Here is a 13611-nt window from a genome sequence, read left to right on the forward strand (position 1 = left end):
CTTATCTTGGTACATTCTTGTAAACTCAACAGGTGAAATAAGTGATATCACAATGCACAGGTCTGTATTCTCAGTGAGCAGAGGGCAGAATTCCAGAGGCCTGACAAAGTGGGTTCCGGGCCCTGAAGGGGAGGCTATACTCCCATCTGTGCAAAGGGCTCCAAGTGGCCCACAACTTGGAGAATTGCTAGAAGACTGCCTTTTCCAGCCCAGGATCTCTACAGAGGGGAATATAGGATGGCCCCATTGCAGAAAAAGCACATGTTAACCTTAGAGGATATTATCTTGGGCTTTGGGGACCTGGCTGGACAGAAAATCTTTCTTTTTGGACTCTTTCATAATGCATCTTGTCACCCTAACAGGGCACACAGCCATTGTGTCATTACCATCACTGACTCCCGCCTCCAGGCCCCCGTGTACTTCTTCCTTAGCAATCCATCCACCACGGAAATTTGGTATATATTGGTCATTGTCCCCAACATGCTGGCCAATTTCCTGTCCAGCAGCCAACAGATGCCCATGCTGGGCTGTGCCTTGCCAATGCACCTCTTCATGGCTCAGGGAGGAGCAGGGTGTTTCCTCCTAACCGTGATGGCCTATGCCTGCCCCATAGCCATGTGCAACCCCCTGCATGACACACTCACCATACGCAGGGCCCTCTGCCTGCACATGCTGGCTCTCACACAAGTCAGCGGCTTTGCACTCTCATTCACCCTTACCACACTAACCACCCTGTTGCTTTTTTTGTCAGTCCCACGAGATCAGTCATTTCTCCTGAGACATGCAGGACAATGAGATTGCAGTTTTCCTGGTCTGCGTGCTCATCTTGAATACGCCCTTCTTGCTGATACTGCTCTCCATGGGTTCCCTTTCACTGCCATCCTCAGATTCCACTCAGCTGAGGGCACAGGCAAAGCCTTCTCCACCTGTGCCGGGCACCTGCTGTTCTCTCCTCTGCACTACGGCCATGTGATATTCATCTACATTTATCCCAAGTCATGCTACACCCCAGAAGAGGCCAAAATTGTGTCCTTATCTACACCAGTGTGACTCCCATGCTCTACCCCATATCTATAGCCCCAGGAACAGGGAAGTCAGAGTTCCCTCAGGAGACCCCCGCAGAGCCACAACGGGATGAGGCAGCAGCTAAATGCCAGGTGAAGGGCAAAATGGAGTCCACCGGGGCTACCTTAAACCCCTTACAAGAACCCAGTCGGTCACCTCACTACACACCTTAAGCTCTACTACTCCCTCTGAGGGCTGCTTCCTGGTTCTGCATGCGTCTGAACCTTACCACCCCATTTTCTATGGTCAGAGATGGAAGGAATACTGAGGCTTTTCAAAATATGGCAGTTCTGGGGTGTTTTGCTGTCCCTTCGTGGACAGTTACACTCATCATCTGGAATGCCATCAGAGACATGAATAGTGACAGGAAGGTCACGAGATGTCCCAAACAGCATTAAGGTAGCACCTGCTCTGACCAAAGAGTTGCTGAGGATAGAAACACAGGCGGCTCCCAAGTCCAAACTCTGTAAAGTGAAGAAGTGGAAAGGCAGAGCCTGCCCACAGACTGAATCCTGCATCATCAGAAAATGACCTAGAGATCACCTGGGATACAACAAAGCGAACCAAAGCAGCAGCAACAGCAGCAGCACTGTCGGGGGATGGGGCACTGCGGCCTGCTGCACTCCCATCCCGCTCACCATCCTCACTAGGGCCCTTCACTCTGTGCCCCAGTCCAGACTCTGGGCCAGGTCACTTCTCCTACTTCTAGTGGTTAAAGGGCCACTTGCCCCTGGCAGCCTGTGCCTGTGCCGACTGCCCCTCCTCTAACCTGACCTGCGGGCTAGGGCGGGTGCCTGTCCACTGTGGCCCCACGTGCTTACTCATCACCCAGTACTGAAACGATTTGTCTGTCTCCCTGACTGGCCTGGAGGCCTGGTGAAGCAAGAACCATGGTGAACCTCTGTTACCAGAGGACCTGGCACATAACAGGTATTCGGTAAGCAGTGATTGAACTCTGCTCTGTTCGTTAGAGCACGAGCTGTGGTTATCTTCAGACCCTAATTGCTAATGCAATGAAAGTCTTCAATATCCTGCTGAACCAAGGCCTCTGTGATTCAAGGACTCAAGTCAGAGATGATGATCTCAAGAAAAATGTTTGCTGACAGCACTGACACCCCACACACTGTGCTAAGTGCCACGGATGCTTGAATTTTCCTCCATCAAAACACTTAGCAAGAAATAATTGGTGAGTGAATAAATGAATGGAGGATCGAGCATCTTGTCTATACCAAGCACTGGGCATAGCATGGGGGATACAGAAAAGCACATACTCGGTCCCTGCCCTCCAGGAGCTCAACAATGTAGCCTGGGGGTTGAGGCACCAAAACACTTTTTTTTGTCATTATCACAATTGTTACAAGCTCTTCATAGGCAGGAGGGATCTGTCCCAACAGCAAACCTAGGAACCCCCACATTCTGTTAGGAGTGTCAGGAAAGGGGGCCTGTGTCCTTGATGACCCCTCATTGGACAACTAAACCAGCATGGTGCCCATCTCCCTCTGGACTTCACACTCAGTCAACAATACATTTCCTTATAGTCTAAGCCCAAAGGACACTCTGAACTGGCTCACAGAAAAACACCATGAGCATCAGCCATTTCCAACTTGCCTGCTCCCCTGCATTTGTGGATCCTCTTACTTACCCCATCATGCTTAGGCCACGACCCCATCTGCACTGGATACAGAGCTGTCCCTGCCAGCAGCGTGAGGTCAGAGGGCATGGAGAGTAGGGTGCGGGGGCCCAGAGTCTTAGCAGGAACAGCAGCCTGCACAGGAAGGAGAGCAGGAAGAGATTCCAGAGAGACTCAGAAAACACGGGAAGGAGCTCAGTAGTGGCAAAGCAGAGCTCTTCATTTGTCTGCCTGGACTGTTTTTTCCCTCCATGGACTCATATCACTATGATCCAGACACGGCAACACCTGGAGGTCTTCCGTGAGATCACACATCTTCATCTGCCTTTCTGTCCTTTGTCCTTCCTGAAATCTGTGGCTTTTGACCTGCTAACAAGTATTTCCTGTGTTTTCTCTTGAATTCCTACATCCACCTGTCTAACCTGGTGTGTTCCTCTTGTCCATACTGTTAGCCTTTCTGCCCAAGGAGTACCAATTCTTGGGGAAAAGGTTTTCTACAGCACCCTTCCCTGTTTCGTTATTCCAGTTCCTGGACCAGTGCAGGGTCTGCGATCGCAGAACAAATACTTGCCCAAGGAAGCAGCTGGATGTGGGGAAGAGACCCTCCTACTTCCAGTCCCATCCCCCCTCAACCTGTCCCTTCATAGACAAGCAGAGGTGGAACAAAAACCAGCTTTTGAAAATGACATTTCTACTGTTGTTTCCAGGGGCTCTGGTTTTAAAAGCTACTCTGAACCCAAACCTTAGAGAAGCTAGGGTAGGTCTCTGCAGGGTCATTCTAATACAGAATTGGAGACACCCAAAAAAGTCAGGTCAAGGAAGTACTCATGGTGTACTGGGCCTGTCACCACCTGAGGGGGCAGACAGAACTAGGTACAGAGTTATCACATTTAACTCGATTTCCTTTGTCCCTCATTTAGCCGACTGACTGCTGAATATCCTCGTCAGCTCAGAATTTCTACCACATCCTGTGCCCATCAGCTTAGGCTGTTGCTTCGGACCACACAGGGCCTTGTACTGTTGTAAAGTACATATTTTACGTTAATTCCACAGGTTACATAGAGACACTGAGGCAGGATACAGAAGAAATTTTAGGAGGAGATTTATTAATAAGCCGCCTACATATGACATACATGGGGTATAGCCAACCCAAATCTTGCAGCCGTGAATATAATTCTGAGGCGAGTTATATAGACATGATCACATACAGGTTGGGGGTGCATGACACAATAGTTAATTTCCTAACAAGTTTACAACATTCATCTATAGGATCTATTAAAAGGAAAAAACATTCCTACATATTAAAACTTACAAAGTAACACAATAGTGGAAAATGTCGTTTTACATATCAAAAGACATCCCCAAATATTCTAGTGTCAACCCCCATCCCTGCTGCCACAGCAAAATGGTTAGCTCAGGATAAGGCCAAATGAAAATACCCTTGGAAACCTAACAAGCTAGTCTCCACTTGTTTAGTTTACAAGTTTTTATACATATAAAGGATTTCAAGAGGGATGATTATTAGAAAGCATATAAAATGTTACAGAATGTAGGTTTTTCAAGCAAGGGGGAGTGGTCTTGTGACTCCTTTGTCTAGAGGTAGATACATCAATCACACAATTTCAGGATGAGAGGGGGCTTACATGATGTCAGAGGATAAGCCTTTGTAAATCACCCATTAAGGAGAAAGAAAGGTGAGACAAAAGGGCTACTTAAATCTTTCTTCCCTCTCCCTCATTCCTGGCTGGCTGTTTACCTTCTTCCTCACAGGTGTGGGGAAGGGAGGGGGTCCAAGTCTCCTTCTTCCTTCCATTCAAAACCTTCTAGTAGGAAAACCTCTCCATTTACAATATAACAGCCCTTCCTAAGCAGGAAGGCAATCAGCCATCTTGAGCTGGTGTAAATCACACACAAGTATAAAAATCATATTTACAAAATCTCTCTGAACGCTTGGCCTAAATCATAAAATGCCTTTTAAGCCTCTTAGTAAAAGGGGGTTTCTTATCTCAGGACATAGTATGTCTTTGTAAGCCAGGAAGCTCCCACATTCTTCTCCCTCCATTCTCCACAGAAAGGAGGGGGCAAGAAACCTGACTCTTCTTTCTAAAATATTAATATTAATTTTTGTAATTCCTCAGCACTTTATCACAATCCCCACTGGTTTTATATCCTGAGCCAAATCCTTGACACATTTTAACAAGGTGCATGAGGCTGTTGAGTAGGCCGGAGCTTGAAGTTGAGGCTAGGATCAGTGATCTGCAGATCCTGTAAGTAGGAATATCAACCTATAACATGCAACAGATATTTAACAGGTAGACTTGATGTTTTCATTAATAGTAATATAGTCTACTGAAGAAACAAATGCTATTGATTAATTTCTTACAACCTGTACAAATCTTTTGCAACTTATATAAACCCTTAATTTTTATAAACTTTCTTAACTATTCAGAAATAACTGGTTTTTATAACTATTTTTTTTTCTTTTTTTAAAGTATTTTTATATTTTATACTTTTTATAATTCCTTTTTAGTAAGAACGTTTAATTTTAAAATTTTTAACCTTTAGTGACAACTAAACTGGCAATAAGTAATTTTTGTTTAAAGTATATTTCCTTTTGGGGTTTCCTTCCTCTCAGTAACTAGTATTCATAGGTTAAGTATAAGCACATATATTTTCCATTTACCTTGTAGCTTTTCTTCTAGCAAAGGGACTTATATTTCCCTTCTGTATGACTTATAGAAGTACATGCATTAAACTTTAAGAGAACTTGTTCTGGCTTTCTTTTTACCTTAGTTTTTCTTTTTTCCCAAAGTGTAAGTAAAAGGAGGTCCTTAGTGAGTCTCTTTAGGCATTAACCATGTGTAGACCAGCCAGCTTCCAGTTTCTGGCTGGAGCAGGGCATGCCGTAGTTCTCCGGGTCAACTTACAAGGGTTGGTGGGGTTAGTCTCTGCTGTCCATGAGGGTGTGTGTGCTGGGACTGCAGGCCTCAATTGGCTATGATGGACCCAGGTGGGCATGCTTTCTACCTTGACTCAGTGGGAGTGGTCAGGAACCCGCTGTGTGGACCCATCCACGGGGGAGTCAGTCCTTGGGTGGTGTACTTCTTTACCCAGACTGAGTCACCAGGCTAGAAAGGATGTACCAAATCTCCTGGCAGTGTTGGAAGTGCCTCTCAGACAGTATTTTGAACAGCATACTGAGTAATTTGCAGACCCTGTAAGCACTGGAGGCTGGGACACTCAGGGACAGAACCCCCCAGGGTCCTCCTGGGACAGACTGATGGACTCAGTGACCTGCTGACAGCTGGAGGACAGCAAACTGCCAAAGGCATGCTGGGAGTGGTAGGGGCACTGCCAGAAGTCTTGGGTGCCCATGGGCCCACTGGCACTCCTGCTGCCGGGTGAGCGCCAGCGGAAGTCACGGTAGTTCTCATTAGCAGTGTGTAGAGAAAGGGGTCGATGCAGATGTTGCCATAGGTGAGGCAAGTGATCAGGTAGTTGATGATGCGTGATCTGATGGGGGATTTGGTGTGAGCGGGCATAGGACAGACCAAGGTACTGGGCACATAGCTAGCTATATCCCGAAAGGCTATGAAGCAATGCCCAGAAACGCGAGCACATTGCCCAGGATGAGGTGCAAGCACTTTGGGGTTGGGGCTGCTTCTGCGTCAGTGGGAAGTGGAGGACCCTTTCTGCGACACGGCTCAGGTATAGGCCCAGGCCAGGTGCATGTAGAGCAGCCCAATGACCATGCCAGGCCCCACAATGCTGGTCCTAAAGAGCAGTGTCAGGTAAACACGGTAGGTGCTCTGGCCCCAGGCCAGCAGGCAGAGGCTCTTGTGTTCCCTGTGGACCAGCCGAATACCCAGCATCATGGGCAGCACCAGCAGCAGCACCAGCAGCCACGTACCAAGCGCCAGGACCTTGCGATAGCCCTTAGAGCACTGTGCGGTGTCCAGCGGCCTCAGCACTGCAGCATAGCATTCACTGCTCATGACAGTCAGGGTGAAGATGGTAGCATGTATGGTCAGGAAGTCCAGGCTAAAGAGGACACGGCAACCCATGTCTCCAAAGTGCCATTTCTTGGTGATGTGTAGGTGGTCACAATGAAAAGGATGCTGAGCAGGTAGAGCAGGTCATCCAGCACCAGGTTGACAACATAGATGTACATGGAGGCTAAGGTTCGCAGGAAGCAGCACACGTTGCCCGCCACACTCACCACGCCCATGACCAAGAGCACTGCTCCAATGGCACCCGTGGCCACCAGGTCCTCCACGGAGCTAGGTTCCATCAGGCTGGCCCACGAGCTGTTGAGGGATGTGTTGGTGTGGCTGCATGGTTTGAGCACAGAGCTGCCTGTCATAGCTAGCATAGGGAACCTGCTTGCAGGCTCTGGGCTCAGAGCCATCTCTGCTGCCTCAAGTTGGACTTAAGGCTGGGGTGTGCTGTGACAGGGACATCTGTGGGTGACAAGCCTGTCCTCGGTCACCGTGCAGCAGGTCGAGCTCCTGCAACCACACTTCTGCAAAAGCTTCGCCTTGCTCTGTACTGAGCAAACAAAAGCGGGCCGAGCTCTGTATGACTAGGTCCTGGTCGTCGCCACCGCCTGCCCAGCTGCCGGTTAGGAATGCACCAAGGGCCCACGTGGATATTAATTAACTGGGGAGCAGGTGCCAGGAAAGGGGTTGCTGAGGGGCGCACCAGGAGGAGCCTGCACTGGATTGAACATAAGATAGGATTGAAGGGAAGACAGTGCTGTTGGCACTGGAGGGGTGAGAGGGGGTGCACCTCGCCCTAAGGAGGGCCACTTTTCACCAGTTTTTAAAAACAAATTTGGTTAAAGTTTCCTTTACGATTCGATTCATGCATTCTACCTGCCCTGAACTTTGGGGCCTGTAGGCACAATGTAATTTCCAATTAATATTGAGTGCCTTTCCCACTAGCTGTGAGATCTTGGATATAAATGCAGGCCCATCATTAGAATGGGCAAGCTAAACCTGCAAAGAATTTCATATAGCAATTTCTTAACAACTGTTATTGCAGTCTCATTTCTAGTAGGAAAAGCTTCTACCTACTTGTCAATTACTTTAGTAAAATCTATTTCTAAATGTTCTGCTGGGAAAGTTCTTCTCTCTCTCATTCTCTTTATAATTTCTTTTACTTTGCTTAGTATTTATTTGGGCACAGACTAAACCATTGGACATTATGCCTTCTGAAATAGATTCTAAGTCTGGCTTTTCTAATTATTTCTTATGCTTAATCATCCCTTTCCTTCTGGCAAAATATTTTTCTAATTGGTTTTGAATAAACCTTTGGCAACAAGGGTTCTAGTAAAGTCTCTAAAATTTCCTAAAAACCCACTGGTTTTAGGGCTACCTTATTGGTAGTATCATCAGCTGCTTGGTTTTTCTTGAGTTTCTAGGGAATCCCCCTCTTTTGGTGCCCTGGATAGTGGATGAAGGCCACTATTTCAGGGGAGCAGGCTCCTGCATTGTTGGGGTGAGGATTTGAGCCTCACCTTTGTTAGTTCTTAAGCCTTCTCCTGATGGCCCCTCTTCGACTGTGCCTGTCTTAGGTTGTTGCTGCCTTCCAGAATCTTACCCGTCTTTGGCTAACTAGCCATCCTAGGGGCCAAACAGAGTTATGTGATTGAAGGAGGAGCAATATCCCTTGCAAAATGCTTAGTTTTATTAATTTTATAGCAGCTGATGATGCTATCTTAAAAAAAAACTTATAATATTGTACATTTCCTTTCTAATTTCTAGAGCTGAATGTTATGTAAAGGCTAAGTTGACTATCTTAGTATCTTCTGGCACCTCTAGGTCTAGAGGGGCATAGACTCCGTAAGTTTTCCATAGTTTAAGAAAGCTGTAGGGGTCTTCTGAGGATCCTGAATAACTTCTGACACATTAGATAAATTTATGGTTCTTTTTCTTAGTATTTTCTCTGATCCTGGCTAAAAGAAACTGGTGGAAAGTGCTCAAGATTTCCTCACTTGCTTGGGTGCTTGAGTCCTGCTTAGGCCAGGCAACCAGAAACACTTTCTCAGAGTGGTTTTGGTTGCTTAGGTGGGGCAGCATATGTATCATACAGATTCTAACACTCCTGTTAAGGTTCGAGGCTTCCCCGAGAAAGGGGATTCTGAGCTTTCTAATTCTATAGGTCCCTTGGCAAAAAAGTATTTAAACTATTTTCTATTACATCTATGCCTCAAATTCTAAAGATCTAGTTAAAAGCACCAATTGAAATGACCAATATTTCATTAAATAAATCTTATACTCTACTTAATCACAGATTCCCTTTTACATTCCAAGAAAACATACCTTATTTATGTTGTAACTTTATGCACCCTAACATAATGTCTAAAAAGCTAAAGAGAAGCAGATTTCTGTTCACATCCTTTAGCCTTTTTAATCTGGGCTTAAAACTTAAATGTTTCCTACTACCACAATTAGTCATCTATTTTCTGTTTTCTCCTTTCCACCTATTATGTTGAGAATTCTACTGTTAAGCCAATCAATAGTAATATTTGTCACCTTATCACAGTACCTCGATATTTTTAGGTTAAGCCTAGACAGGAAAAACAGGGCTAAAATTGAAGTCCCTCGCTAGGTGGTGCACCCTTCCCTGGGCCATTGTTCCTACAGGAGTTGCCACTGGATTACAGGGACCTACCTGTTTGTTCACATTGGCCCTATGGCACTCTCAATCCTATTGTTTCCCTGTTGCTGGAAGAGGGGTTCTTAATTGTTTGTTACAGCAGAAAATAAAACTGAACTGCTTTCTACTCTCGTCTGAGTTTGTTTTCAGTTACTGGGCCTCCACATTTTCTTGCCTTTGTCCCTAGTTTGGAGGGGAGGATGTGGGATTCAGTTTTTGTTGTCAATTGAAGACAATTTAGGAAATGGAAGATGATAGATACATGAATTACAACTGCCCTTTTGCTGTTCCCCTTGGCTGCCTGACCCCACCCTTAATTACCGGACAATAGCTCCTGGGACAAAGGAATTCCAGGAATCTGGTCAACCTGCCCCAAGAAGGAGCATTCCAGAAAGCTGAAATCCTAAAACCGTAAAAGGGAACATACCAGAACCTTTGACTCAGTATCCTCTCAGGCTCTCCCAAACACTATATAATTCACCCCTAGTCTGTAACCAACACTCTTCTCCCTGGGAGAAGTGCCCAGCAGGGTTCCTTTCTTCCTTTCAATAAAGCCTGTTACTCTGGTCTTATCGAACTCCCATGGATTCCAACAGAAGAAAATGCAAATGAATTGCGTCATGTCATTCAGCATTACTAATTGTCAGTATTTTGGATTATGTTCTTAGTTTTATAGTTGCATTTATATATTAAATGCACAATAGTGACATATAAAGTGTAGTTTTCGCACATTCAGGATTAAGGTTTTTTCTGAACTAGATTCATTTAACATATGAGCTTTTTCCTTTTTCTAAAAAAAAATAAATACATGCCATTAGACCCATAAAAATTACAGTAATGGAATTGTTAGACATTTAATGTTGCCATTTTTCCTTACTGTAAATAATGATTCGATGGAATTCTATATGATTTTGCCTGAATGATTATTTCCTCAAGACTTATTCCAGAAGGTAGTATTACTGAGTTATACATGTATGTTTCTGTTTATTGTTGAAGGCTGTTGGTCTACACTACACAGCTGTTATCCAGAAAGTGTGTCTCCCACCAGAATTCTAGTTTGCCCACGTCCTTATACCAGTAGGTCTGATTTGGCCAAAAGTAAAGAAAGGAAGAAGAAAGAACAAAACTTAGTTTGCACACGAAGATTAATCATCTCAGAAACACTAGAATTGGAATTCTGGGGCTTACTAACATTTCAGATCAGTGGAGAAGAGTGTTGAGAGGATTAGTTAAGTGTCTGGGGGAGGAGTTAACTCTCTCTAATATACAGTGCCTTGTTTCCTACAACCTTGCCAAATTTGCCTATGCTTTTAGCAGCCTCCTGAGGATCCAATCAGATTTTCTACATAGGTGATCAGATTGTCTGCAGATAAGGCAGTTTTATTTTTTTCCTTTCCAATCTGGATGATTATTTGTGATTGATTTCTCTCCTCATAATAAGATCGAATTTTCTTGCTTCTTTGCATACTGGCAATTTAAGATCAGGTGGAAGACTTTGTCAAATTTTACCTTGGGTGACATTTGTGTCCCCAAACCTACCCTTGAGCTTCGTTCTGGGATTCTGTTAAGTTACTTGGAAACAGTTTGGCTCTATTAGATTAGGAAATAATCTTTCCTAGCCTTGTTCTTTTAAAACATCAGAAATGGACTTTAAATTTGATGAAATATCTCTACCACATCTGTTGGCTTTGTCACCAAACATGCACTCTTATCCCCTTGGTACCAGTATCCTTAATTCCTCCTAGGCATGCGCAGTACCCTTCCCTGACCAATCAGAACACAGCTTTCCTTCAGCCATGGTGATCCCATCCACCCACTGACACCTGCAGGGGTAGATGGCGTGCAGGCAGGCATTGGACAGAAGGGAAGTCGGGGCAAGAAAGGCAAATCTCAGACAACTAAATCTTGGATAGAGCCATGCCTAAAGCCAGGTACTACCCCTTACGCTTTCAGTTACATAGACCCAGAAACTCTCCCTTTGGCTCAAGTCAGAGTGGAAATTTTGATTGTTTTGTCTTTTTTTTTTCACTTGCAATAGAAAAGTCTTGACTACTACTGAATTGAGGAACCACAGTTTTATTTATCATTTAACCAATTTTTGTGATCCCGAAACTTGGATGTCCTTTATGTAAAGGAAGAAATGAGCCTATTTTCTTGCTAAGGGATTGTCTCCCTGCTGATCAAGCCTTGTTATGGCAGAAGATGGGACAAATCTCTTTTGTAGTAAAACTCCCAAGGAGCAGGGGAGGGACTGCCAGGAGCAGCTGCAGGAAAGGGACAAGGAGAAGGACCATCCCCTTCTCAATAGTGCTCCCAAATTTGGCTCAGTTTATGTGTTGTCTGTAGCTGTTCCATTGTGAATAGCATAAAAATTTGAGGAAATGCTTTTGCCATATTTCAACACTATTATTTGACTCAGGAAAGAAGTTGTTCACGTGACTGATGGATGTGTATATATGTTGTCTCAGTTTTGCCTTACTCATTCACATGAATGAAAATATCAAGAGACATTTGTGTCAGAGCCACACTGTTCATCACTTGCAAGCACAAGTTGGCTACAGACACAACAGTTTGGCAAAAGTCAACCAAAGCAGGCCTGGCCTGTGGTGGCGCAGTGGATAAAGCGTCGACCTGGAAATGCTGAGGTCGCCGGTTCGAAACCCTGGGCTTGCCTGGTCAAGGCACATATGGGAGTTGATGCTTCCAGCTCCTCCCCCCTGTCTCTCTCTCCTCTCTAAAATGAAAAATAAAATTAAAAAAAAAACACACAAAAAAAGTCAACTAAAGCAATCTGTGAGAATCCATGAGGTCTATGAAATTTACAGTAAAGACTATTTTATATTTTACTATTATTTGTGAATTGTGTGCTACACATTCTTTATGTGGGTCAGAATTATAACAAAATTAGAATTATACTAAACTTATATACATGTGTATATGCATACTTCCACTCCCCCCAATCTGCCCACACTCCAGAGAACCAGTTGTTAAACATTTACCAGCATGTCACAGCTACCAAGGGATGGTCAGGTACCACGGCAAGCCTGGGCCTACAGAGGCAGGGATAGGGGTCAGTGCTACTGCATCCTGGGAAGTGCTGAGGAATGCAGCCACTCCCAGAACTGCAGGGAGTCTCAGAAAATGTGTGTGGGGGACAAATCGCCCTGGTTCTCAGTCCTCACACCTTCTGGTCTCTTGCCCGTGCCCTCTATTGGCTGAGCCCAATTGGCAGCCTGTAAAGGGAGCTTCCCGAGTAGCGACATCCACCTGGGCAGCCGACAGGGCACAGCAGAGCTGGGGAAGGTCAGTAACCAGAACAGCAGGAAGAAGGGTGGCCCAGAAATAACAGACAGGAACCTAGACATGGCCGCTGTCACTTCCTGGGCCTGAGGGGTAAGGGGTGGGCCTGGCACAAGAGGGTGAGCAGTCAGCAGCACTGATAAGGAGAGCTGGGAAAGCACTGTCCCCAGGCAAGGAGGGGAAGGGTGAAGGTGAAAGAAAGTAAAATAGCCGTCATCACAGATCTTGACCCCGATAGCTCCTTGGACTCCAGGAGCTCCAGGAGGGCACTTGGATTTGAATTGTTTAAAAAGTATTTCTCACAAAATCTTAGTTTACTGTCTCTGTCCTGGCCCTCACCTAAGATGACCTGTGAGACCTTGGGTCCTCCTCCTGTCATACCTCTCACAACAGCTAGTATGGATTATTGATCAGTGAAAACATTGTTTCTATGTTTGGTCACATAAAACCTCGGCTCCCTGTTAAAAATAATCACATAGAGAAAGATAAAGTCAGTGAGTAGCACTCTGCTATGGACTGAATGTTCGAGTCCTCTCCCAGAAAAATTCATATATATTGAAGCCCTGACCCCCACCAACATGGTATTTGGAAGCGGGGCTTTGGGGAGGCAATAGAGCTGAGATGAGGTCGTGAAGGCGGGGCCTGCCGTGATGAGTGACCAGCCATGAACACACTTCTCAGCACTAATCTCCCAATTTGGGGGAGACCCCTTTTCTTGGAAGTCACATGCTTCCCCATCTGATGTTTTGCTTCATCTTTGGTTTTATGTGGGGGTGGTGAGAGAGGTTGATAGGGTGAGGCAGTAGCCCTTATTGCATGCCTGGCGCAGCACGGTTTGGGAACTGCTGTCAAGGCCGGGGGAGTGGAAAACTCTAGTTAATCTCCTGTCATGGGGAGGGGGGCTCTGTGGGCACTTGGGCACTTTCACAGCACGTCCTTGGTAAAAGTTTCTGGGT

General features: G+C 45.5%; 2 pseudogenes; one reads left to right on the plus strand and one right to left on the minus strand.

Annotated features, from left to right (window-relative positions):
- Nucleotides 1-237: 237 nt before the first annotated feature.
- On the plus strand, nt 238-1138 carry LOC136386294 (olfactory receptor 10Q1-like; annotated as a pseudogene).
- A 106-nt stretch (nt 1139-1244) lies between these two features.
- Nucleotides 1245-7103, minus strand: LOC136386295 (urotensin-2 receptor-like; annotated as a pseudogene).
- Between the last annotated feature and the right edge of the window lie 6508 nt (nt 7104-13611).

The sequence above is a fragment of the Saccopteryx leptura genome, chromosome X (assembly GCF_036850995.1).
Source record: "Saccopteryx leptura isolate mSacLep1 chromosome X, mSacLep1_pri_phased_curated, whole genome shotgun sequence".
Lineage (NCBI taxonomy): Eukaryota > Metazoa > Chordata > Mammalia > Chiroptera > Emballonuridae > Saccopteryx > Saccopteryx leptura.